Source organism: Carex rostrata, chromosome 7 (genome assembly GCF_964058835.1).
Source record: "Carex rostrata chromosome 7, lpCarRost1.2, whole genome shotgun sequence".
NCBI lineage: Eukaryota > Viridiplantae > Streptophyta > Magnoliopsida > Poales > Cyperaceae > Carex > Carex rostrata.
In genome coordinates this window covers 1,316,575-1,327,887 of record NC_135924.1, presented here as the reverse complement: position 1 = coordinate 1,327,887, position 11,313 = coordinate 1,316,575, and positions in this window count along the sequence as shown.

Here is an 11,313-nt window from a genome sequence, read left to right as displayed (position 1 = left end):
AAACGTCGAAGATGGTATCCCTTCTTCTGACAATGGTGACTGGTCAGAGGAACATGTCCTCAATCAGGTTATTGATGTCCCCATACCCATATGGTGTGATGAAAATATACTCAAGATGATAAAGAAATCATGCTCCATGAACACGACCGTCCTAAGAGAAAAGGAGTTTGAGAAAATGATCACTCCTTACAGAGAAACGGCAGACAAACGAGGTCTCGGGTATGAAGGCCCGGGGATGAGTGTTGAACCTTTCGTAAATACAAGCAGCGACACCGATGATGATATAATCGGTGACGATACAAAAGATTGGGGGGCAAAGCCACTCTCCTAAACCAAAGAATAGCCATGCAAAATAACCCCGGAAGGGGCCGCGACAGAAGCCGAAAACCCATAAATGACCCGCGTCAACATGCAAGAGCAAGAAATGCTACAAGGGCACAAGAAGCCACCCTCATAGAAAACTTATTCAAACAAATGAAAACTTTGGATGTCCAATCCGGCCATAACCAAACAACTTCAAGAAGGCAAAAAAGAGCCTCTTGTCATGCGATTGAAGCTGAAACATGCCAACCAAAACATGTCGCCTGCTCCGTTTGTGACATAACAGGTGAATATTCTGAAATCATAGCATGTCCGAGTTGTGAAAATATGTGCCACCCTCCATGCACCAAATTTGCACTTCCCAACAAGGGAAGATACCTCCAAGCATATCAAGCGCCTCGAGGACATAAATCTACCAAAGCTCCCGTCATGTGGGGGGATACCTCCGAAAGCTCTGCTGGAGAAAATGAAGGAGAATGCTACATGGTGTCTCCAGGGTCCGTCAACTCTAAAGACGCCCGATCAAATGATAACAGTGGATTTAAACCTGTTGATAAAACCAAGTGCATGAAATGTGATATCAAAAAGGATGCCTATGTCATGATCAAGTGTGACAAATGCCTTGAACATTCGTGCACACACTGCGTACTTGGGAGGAGTATAGCTCCCGGGTGTGACGAGAAGTTTCACAGTTGGCTCTATCCATCATGCAAATGTCCTAAAAAGGAAGGACGAAGGAAAATGATGAAAAGATATAGGGTTAAAGGAAAATTTGCCAAACCCGAACCATCAACGAGTGATTTTTCAAAAGGATCCGATGGAGCTGCAGACGCACAACATCCCATAACTGACCATGGCACAGACTCAGGAAGTTCCAATAAAGGAGATGAATTTGAATGTCAAAGTTGTTATATGGTCCAAATTGAAATTGACAGCTCAACTCAATATGAAGAAGAGTTTGGAAGCATTGTCTCTTGTTGTACATGTGAAGAGCAAGAGAATTCATGGGACATGTTCGAATGCTCTGAATGTGGCGTTGCATATCACCCGCCTTGCGCTACTCCTGGCAAAGAAGAAGTCAAAGCCAATGATACGAGGTTTGACCACTACTAGTGCCAAAAATGCATAATGGAGCAAGTACAAACCCAAATTGAAATGATCAAGAAAGCCAAAGATGAAATGGTGAGACCTAATTGGGTCATCAAAGATCATGAAAGCGCTTCCAAGAAAAGATGGAACGAAGCCCGCATTCGGCAGAAAGCCAAAATGAACGTGGGAAATGACTATCGCTCAGCTCGAGAAGTCACCCAACTCCCAAGATATGAGGAGAGACAACTCATATGGGTTGTAAAAGAAACCAGCAGGCTCATGATTGCCAATTCATGGGGCCCGTACGAGGTTGACCAAGTGCTAAAACACCACTAGTACAAGTCAATGAATCCTGAATATTATGCACCCACAAACTCAATAAGCGGTCGTTACCTGAAACCATACCAAAAGAGTGACACCCATAATGTCTATCACCAAGAGTACTTCAGTGACTCATAAATGGTTGTACAAGAAAACTGCTCATGCGAAAACCTCTACAATGATAATAATGGGCTGACCCGCCGACGAGTGAAATTTGTCGTGAGCGAAATATAAGGTCCCCCAACTATACACAAATTCCAAAAAGGCCTCTCGCCACAAAATGGGCTTTGTTGGTTGTGCCCTTAAACTGTTACACTTAGGGGCACCTCTAATTGCTCAAAAACTGAAATTAAATTGCAATTGAAAGTAAATAGATGAGTTTAGAGAAATTTGACACGCGGGATGTTAACAGAGTTCGGCAAAACAAAGGCCTACGTCTCCGGGGCTTCGCAACCTTGAGTGGTGCGCCTTTCTATTACCCAATACGAAATGATTACAACTTGTGAACCGTTGAGCCCTTACACACCAAGCGGGAAGTCAAACGGCCAACTCAAAGAGATGAGAACAAGGTCTCTTAGTTCAAGCTACTCAAGAGAAACACTCAATAGATCACTCTAACCTAATCTAAGTTGAGATTAGTGAAGTGGGTTTGAGGTTGTTTGAGGGATTTTGAAGTTTCAAGCTCTCACAACAATGGAGTAGGCTAAGCTCTCAGAAAATCGCTTTTGAATTAATTAGGGTCGGCTGAGATGATTTGGGAAGGAAGCCCAATCACCTATTTATAGTGTCAGCTCAAAAATGAGCTGTTTGACATAAAACGTTACCAACGTTTTAGTTCAAAGTGCGATTTAGGGTTTTAATTTTCTGACAGCTCAGCAAAACGTTATAACGTTTGTAAAACGTTATGTAACATTTTAGCCTGCAAAAACTTGATCAAAATGGACATTCTTTGAAGCTTAATTTTAATTAAAACGTTACAACGTTTTGTATAAACGTTGCAACGTTTAAATTTGAATTTTAAACGTTGGGACAGCTGTACTTAATATTCTGACATCCATAAAAACGTTACAACGTTTCAAGTTGTTACTGTACAACTGTGCTTCATCAGTTCTGTAGCTATTAAAACGTTACAACGTTTATATAACGTTATGACGTTTTTAAATCGTCACAACGTTTATTAAACGTTATAACGTTGTAACTTGTTTCTTACTTTGATCAGTTTGTTACTTCTGACAAATATAAAACGTTACAACGTTTTATCCCTTTTTAGACAGCCTCACACACATTTTACCAAATTTCTAATCTTACAATTTGTATTCTTGATAAGTGTCTTCATGACTTCTTCAGTCCAAGTATTCCACAATGCAGTTTCATTTGACTTGAACCTATATATCTTTCAAAAATAGAACACATCGTAAAATTCAATAATTGTATGTTTTGGAAATTAGTCAAATAGACGAAAAAGATTATTGCTCAACCAACATAAACAACCCACACTGGCGTGTCTGCCCGTTCAGTATGTAAAATAGACAGACAAGCTTTAAACTTTGTGCTTTTAACAAAGTTGGGCTTTGGTGTTGTGCCCACTTCAAACAACTACCACCGGTTTGCCTCTTCCCGGTTTTGAAAAATATAGAGGCAAGGTTTCTCCATTGTCCTTTAAACAATGGGGGTGCCTAGTGATGATATCTCAAATAAAATCAAAACATAGAGAAAGCGGTCGTTAAGACTATTTTAAATCTGAAGGCACCAAACCTCTTTAAAACATGTTTTCAAAACAAATCAATTTGGCAACACATTTTTCGCTGAGCCACAGCCTGATGATTGACACCGCATAGGTTGTCCAAGAAGGCATGAGAGAAGTGATGTAAGATTCCACCCACAAATCATGTCTATAAATACGAAAATCCCACCATCAATATAAGAGTGGAGAAATGAGAGATCCATGATTAAAGCCTCACGCACAAAATGGGCTTTGTCAAGATTGTGCCCTAAACAATTGTCACTGGTACGCTCGTCTAGCCAGTCATTTAAAAGACGTGCAAGCTTTATTTTTTTGTGCTGAACAAAATGAGGCTTCGATATTGTGCCTGGGCCATGTGTGCACTAAAACAATTATCTATGCCTAATGAATGGTACCACATAGGTTATCCAAGAAGGCACAAGAGGAGTGAAGTAAGATTCCACCCCACCTATATATATACACACATATACACTAAAGTCCCACCACATGACAAAGAGTGGAGAGATGTAAGGCCCACTATAAAGCCTCATGCACAAAATGGGCTTTGTCAAGCTTGTGCCCTTAAACAATTGTCACTGGTACGCTCGTCTAGCCAGTCATTTAAAAGACGAGCAAACTTTACATATTTGTGCTAGACAAAATGAGGCTTTAATGTTGTGCCTGATGCCATGAGGGCTCTAAAACAATTATCACAGCCCACCAGTCTATAACCAAAAAGGGACCCATATTCCCTATACATGACCATAGACCTCAGCTTTTAACCTTGATCCATGTCGAGATGTGAACCAGAATCGGTTTCTCTAAAGTCCAACCCGTGCCGCATACGAGGAGATGCCGCATGAAGCTTGTGATAAAAGGCCACCTAGGTCAATACCCAAAGTCCCACTAGGACCACATGCTAAAACCAATTATATTTGATTCTTACAAAGAGAATATCTGAGGTGATTCCTCAATGCTTACCTGTCGATGGCCTGGCTTTACGCCATACCTGCCAATACCCAAAGTCCCACCAAGACTGTATACACTGAGATGCCGCATGAGACTCATAATGAACTCTATGTCATCAAGAGGCCTACGAAACCAAACCCACCTGGGTCATAATTATACCAGATCCTCAAGAAGTTTTTGCCCCTGCGGGGGTCCATGATGAATAGCGATGCGAAAACCTATGCCCATAAGAGGCTCATGAACCAGCCCTGCCACGGCTGCATCGATACCAATGCCCAGAAGGGGCTCGTGAAAACCTTAACCCTAGCAAAGGTCATGCTAGAGCCGATGCAAAAACCCATGCCATCATGAGGCTAATGAAAACAGTCCCACTGAGGCGAAAACCCATGCCATCATGAGGCTAATGAAAACAGTCCCGCTGAGGCGAAAACCCATGCAATCATGAGGCTAATGAAAACAGTCCCACCGAGGCTGCGACTATATTAGATGCTCAAGAAGATTTTTATCCCTACGAGACTCATGATGAATAGTGTCATGAAAACCTATGCCACTGGCTTATAAAACCAGACCCACCGAGGCTGCGACTATAACAGATGCTTGAGAAGCTCTTGCCCTGCAGGGGTCCATGAAAATCAGTCCAACTGAAGCCATATCCATCCTACAATGCCCGTAAAAGGCCTATGCTATAAAACCCAATGCCACGAGAGGCTTATGAAACAGTCCTACCGAGGCTGTGACTATACCAGATGCTCAAGAAGCTTTGCCCCCATTGGGACCCATGATAAATAGCATTACTAAGACCTATGCCATCAAGAGGCTAATGAAACCAGCTTTACTGAGATTGTATCTATACTACAATGCCCAGCAGTGCCTTTTAAATCAAACCCATGCCCAAGGCGATCCCTCGAAGACAATATCCGAGGTGAACCCTCACAAGCTTATGCCATCTTTAGGTGCTCCCCCGCAGACTTACACAATCTCTGAGGTGATCCCTCATGAGAGCTCAGATAATTTTCGAGTTGCTCCCTCGCAGAGTTACACCATCTCCGGGGTGCTCCCCCACAGACTTACACAATCTCTGAGGTGATCCCTCATGAGAGCTCAGATAATTTTCGAGGTGCTCCCTCGCAGACTTATGCCATCTCCGGGGTGCTCCCCCGCAAACTTATACAATCTCTGAGGTGATCCCTCATGAGAATTCAGACAATCTTTAAAGTACTCCCTCGCGGACTTATATTATCTCCGAGGTGCTCCCTCGTGTAAAATGCTCGAGGTGCTCCCTCGAAAACCTGGACCGTATTCCGCTTCATCGGTAAGACCATTAATGCGTCATGAGCTGGTCGGTACCGAGAATGCGATGCCGGATGACATTGGAACTGTATGGCTCATAAGCGTGTTCCCAGTGAAATCTGAAGACGAATTCCACAAGCTCAGGGCGTGATGTCTTTGATGCCCATAGGCGGGTCTGTGCCAAGTGCGTGATGTCAGACTCAGCATGTAACTGAGTCTGAAGGCGAGCTCTCCTTTCCCAAGTGGGGTGTTCGATCTCCGCTTCATCCATAAGACCATTAATGCGTTATGAGCTGGTCGGTACCGAGAATGCGATGCTAGATAACATTTGAATTGTACAACCCATAAGCATGTTCCTAGTGAGATCTGATGATGGATTCCTCAAGCCTAGAGCCGAAATACGATGAACCTATGACAATGTCGTTTGGGTCAGCCAGAGAATGTTCTACCGCTTAGAACCCGATAGAAGAGAGCTCAGAAGGCCCGAACCATAGAAAATGATACTCGCGTTTGAGTCAGCCCGAGAAATGTTCCGTCAAGCCTAACGGGAGATGACTCTGAAGACTTGAACCAGATAAAAGAGAAAAGACAAAAAAAAGAGAAAGAAAAAACAGGGGAAATAAATTTGGCACGCCTCAAATGTTTAAAGTTACGATGATATGAGTAACATACAGGGGTCAGCTCGATGACATATACCCCTCAACACAAAAATAGCCAATGTATCCTAGAGGTAAAGCACAAAAAAGAAAATCAAGGTACACGAGGAACAATGGCTACATAAGAGGCATTAACCTCAGAAGTCCTCCTCTTCCCTACTTCCTCCTGGCTTGAACCTGTACCAGAAATACAAGAAAAGTCAGAGGATGACACCTGAAATGATATTTGGCAATAAGTATAGAGATTTCATACCTGATCCTATGAAACGAGCATCAGATGGTACTCTCTTCTTAGAAGGACCAACACCATTGCCTTTCTCTGCCATAACCCCAACACTTGTCCAAACCCGAAAAGTCAGTGTCATGTGACAAAAGGGTAAAAATGAGATGAGTGTGATATATATATATACCTGATGGAGCAAACATTCCCGATACGGGAACCTCGGCAGTGGCAGTTCGCTTGAGCCTCCCACGAGAAATCTTCTCAGATTGTGGATCTGAACGCTCAAGGGTCCTGCTTGGAATCCCAAAAGAAGTCAATGCTTCGCCCGTGGAAGTCTGAAGAACTATCCCAAAAGGCATGCATATTAATAAAATTTCAAAATGATGAATGGAGAAAAAGGCAAAGGTTATAAATACCTACCTGCTCCTGAAGCTATAACCCGGCTGGCGACAAAATATTGATTCCATTGTATTAAATGGTGCCAACTCCTAAAACATTACAATAGATAAAAAATTACAATCTACTAACAGATTAATTAAATTTTATATAGAATTAGATACTTACAAGGGCATCATTATATATGTAAAATCATTCTTCATCTACAGCAATCTCTCTTTGCATTATAAACAGACAAATATCCACAACCTGCATAATGAGAAAAGTATTCATCATCATATCCTAAGTATACATCTCTAATTGATAAAGTATTCAGTTGCATCTGAAAATAAAAATTAAACATAAAAGAACTTTGTAGAAAATTTAAATAGAACCCATACCTCAGTTCCAACTGTGTTCTGGCAAAAATCTAGGTCTCTGAGTTGTCCAATATTCATAAATAAACCCGACTGAATGTTATTGAAGGCCGCCTTCTCGGATACATCAAGGTCGCCTTCTCAGATACATCAAAGCTCAAGTCTATGTTTGCCAAATTCAGAAATATATATTATGTGCAAATTCTGCTACAAATTTCATATTGATGATTGATTTTCTCTAATGTCTAATTTATAAATATTATATGAGGTTGTTAATTAAAACTCACAAGCAAATTATTTTCAAATTAATTTAGAATAAAATATATTTTAAAATTACACGCGATTAATTTTATAAAATTAGTTTCGAAAAGAATGTGTTATAAAGTTATAGACGATTCATTTTTTTTTCTCAATTGATAATTTGATATTTATAATAATTTAGTTACTTAGAAGGCACGAAAAGCATGTAAAGAAATAAAAAAATGTGTGAAATAAAATATATTAGTTATTCTGGATCGTACATGTGTGACAATTATTTTTTTTAACACTAAATTTTATTTTTGCTTGCAGATAACTCCAATGTAAATTTTTAACACTAAATTTTTATATACTACACTAAATTTTTTTAAAACTCTAAATTTTATTTTATTTTATTTTCAGAAAGACCCCTTCTTTGATTACGTTGGAGTGAGAAATATCTTCGGTTTTTTTTTTTATAAAAAATAATAATAAAACCAAATAAAAAAGAAGGCCGTGACTCGCCATACCATTTGCATGCAAAAACTGTCATAGATTCAATTCAAATAGGTTGCGAATTTGAAACTATTTTCTAATATTTGGGTAATTTGCTACCTAAGCTGGAAGAGAAGAAAATCCAGAAATTAGTTGATATATATTCAAATAATGTCTTTCAAGTATTCAAGCCCGGCCCAGCCCAGCCCAGCCCAGACGTGCTCAAAAGACGTGTTAATAATGCACTTAGAAATTGAAGTAGACCGTGATAATGAACTGACATATTCTAGTTCCGATTTTATAATTATAGCCAAAATTTTACATCTTAAAATAAATATTCTTGTTCATAAAAGTCATATGATTGTTATGTCTCATACAAGTATAAAAGGGTTTAAATTAAATGTAGCTCAAATCCTCAAGGAAGCACAAGTTTCAATTGTAATTAATACAAATTTCAAGGGAGCCCTCAAGGAAGCACAAGTTTCAATTGAAATAAAATTCATGATAATATTCTACATGACACCATTAATTTTGTTATAAAGAACGTACTCCAAAAATCTCCATAGGATTAATCTTATATGAATTTTTGAAGTCTTTGAGACAAATTTGGGTACAACACATGGGAGTACCTAACAAAACTCAACCAAATACAATTCTGGGTGCAATTTGGAGCCGCAAATCCCGACCCTGACAAGATGGGCCCACAGTTCAGTGTGAGGAGAGGATTTTCGCGCGAAGGTAGAGATAGGTCACCCTGTTCATGAAACCTGAACCAGACTAAGCATATTGTCAGACATATGGTGCACAAGAGCCAAGTTTAAACCTCAATAGGCGCGTTTCAAATTTCTTACAAGTAACATTAATTTGCATCATACTAATCTCTCTCTAAATCCACATGTAAAATTTCTTATAATATCAATTTCAAATGAACATTTGTAAAAAATTTCTTGAAAGAATCAATAACTGTATATTATTACAAAAACTCAATAACTTAAAATTGTTACAGAACCAAAAATTCTGAAACATTTTGTAATTTATTTCCAATTTCTCCGCCATTTTCATAATTCTTGGCCATTATTTATTGATTTTCAATTTTATCTCTTTAATTTTCACAAATATGTGATCCAATCATCCAAGGATTTCCTTTTTAATTTATACCGAATTTTAAATTTTTCAAGAAAGGAAATAACTTCTAAAATAGTTTGCTTTGTTGACTTGATCAATACTGTGATTCTTCTAATAAGATATATATTTGTCTTGTTTGAATATAGGATGAAAATTAGCCCAACAATTAATTAATAATATGAAGTGGTTTTCTCAAAATAATAATATTAAGCGGATATTATATTAGTGATCAAATACCAGTATGAGTTTTGAAAATGAACCGTCACGACGAAAGCAAAAGGAAATCACCAGATGCGGAGCAAATATGATCGTTAATGGAAATGAAATTAAAAAAAGGAAGGTTTCATCCGTCACGCGATGACATGTTTAAATAGGTGAGGATTGGAGGTAGTTGGAGACAGTTGAACTGAGAGTGGATAACGTTGTGAACAAACTGCGCGTGAACAAAGGTCTGTGTATGAGAACCTTTTTCTCTAGAAATAAACTACAAAAAAAAGAACATATTTGCTTTAAATGCTTTGCTCTACGGCCTTTTCAATTAATTGTATTTATGCCTAGAGGTCTTTGATCTGGTAAACAATCAAATAATGGATAGATTTCCCTTTTGGCTCGGAAATCTCAAAAACTTAAAAGAGTACTTGTCTTAGAAAAACATGTGAAGAGTAACATTTTTGAGTATTGGCCAACTTAATTTTAGAGAGCGGCCGCAAAGTGAAGATGGAGGATCAATTTAATTTTGTGGCTCCGGGATCGAGATGATAGGTTTGTTGGAAAAGTTGCCATGACGAAAAACCAAAGGTAGGTTTGTGCTAAATGTAAAGACGGCCGAAGTAAAGTGTTTACAAGCATGTATTAAGGATCGATCCTTCATGGATTTGGCACATGAGATTCGGTAATCTCAACTTTGAAGGGCTCAAGATGGTGAAAGGAGTTTCTAACATTGATCACCGAAGTCAATTGTGTCAGGCATTTCTACTTGGCAAACATGCAAGAAAGGGCTTTCCAACCTTTCCAACCAATTTTGTTTCTCTCTCTAAAATCATTAGATGTGATCTATATTATTATTTTTACATTCACATAAAAAGATTATTATTTTTTAGATTTATTTTTATATGAATCAATGAGTTAATTAAAATCAACATCCTTAAATTATTGACATAAGTATATTTGTGCAAGCTCTTGATATCAATTAAAACAAAGTCGAAAGGTTGTAAATTTTACATGTGCATATAGAAAATAATATGCATCAAAAGGCACTGAAATTTGTTCACAAGAAAAAAAGAAATGATCACATTCCATTATAGATCGTTGAAATATTGAAGCTGAATTTGTTGACATGTTTTTGTGAAATTATAAAAGGCACTAAAATTCTATGGAGCATTGAGGTCAACTAGAAGAAAAATTAAAGATATAAATATTCCAGAGAATAATATTGAAAAATAAACCTGATAAATGGGAGGGCACAATTAACGGATTGGTATTTTATCATGTATATCTTTAAATTTATTTGAAGAATAAATTTCTATTATAGAGGCGATGCTCCATTAATATTGCAGATAGTCCACTAGTATGTTGCTCTATTAATTTCCTTAATTTCTGTCACCAAATTATTGCCTTGAGTCAAAATATTACTGTTAAAATCCTCACCCCTGTCCGCTGGATTGTTTGTTCAGGTATATATTTTCCAAATTAACAGATTCTCGATCGCCAAAATTGTCATGAGATCTCTCATAATTAATGGCAATTTTGCCAAATTCATAAATTGAATTTTGTTTGAATTGTTTCTATAAATGCTCAAATTAATCTTTAACCTTCTAGATTTATGACTTAATAATAGTAGTGTTTTTTTTTTTAATTAAACTACTATTCCCTAACTCGTTGCTATCCTTACTCTCAGAGCATATGAAGAAGACGTTGGCCAAAATGAAAATGAAAATGGACCATCTCTCGGTTCTCCCCGATGAGTTGGTGATCACCATACTCTCTCTGCTGCCGACTTTGATGGCCACTCGCACCTCCATTCTCTCCCGCCGCTTCCGACACTTGTGGAAGGCCTCGCCTTCGGCGAATCTCTCCTTCGGCAGATCGTTGAATAAGTCATCAATTGACAAG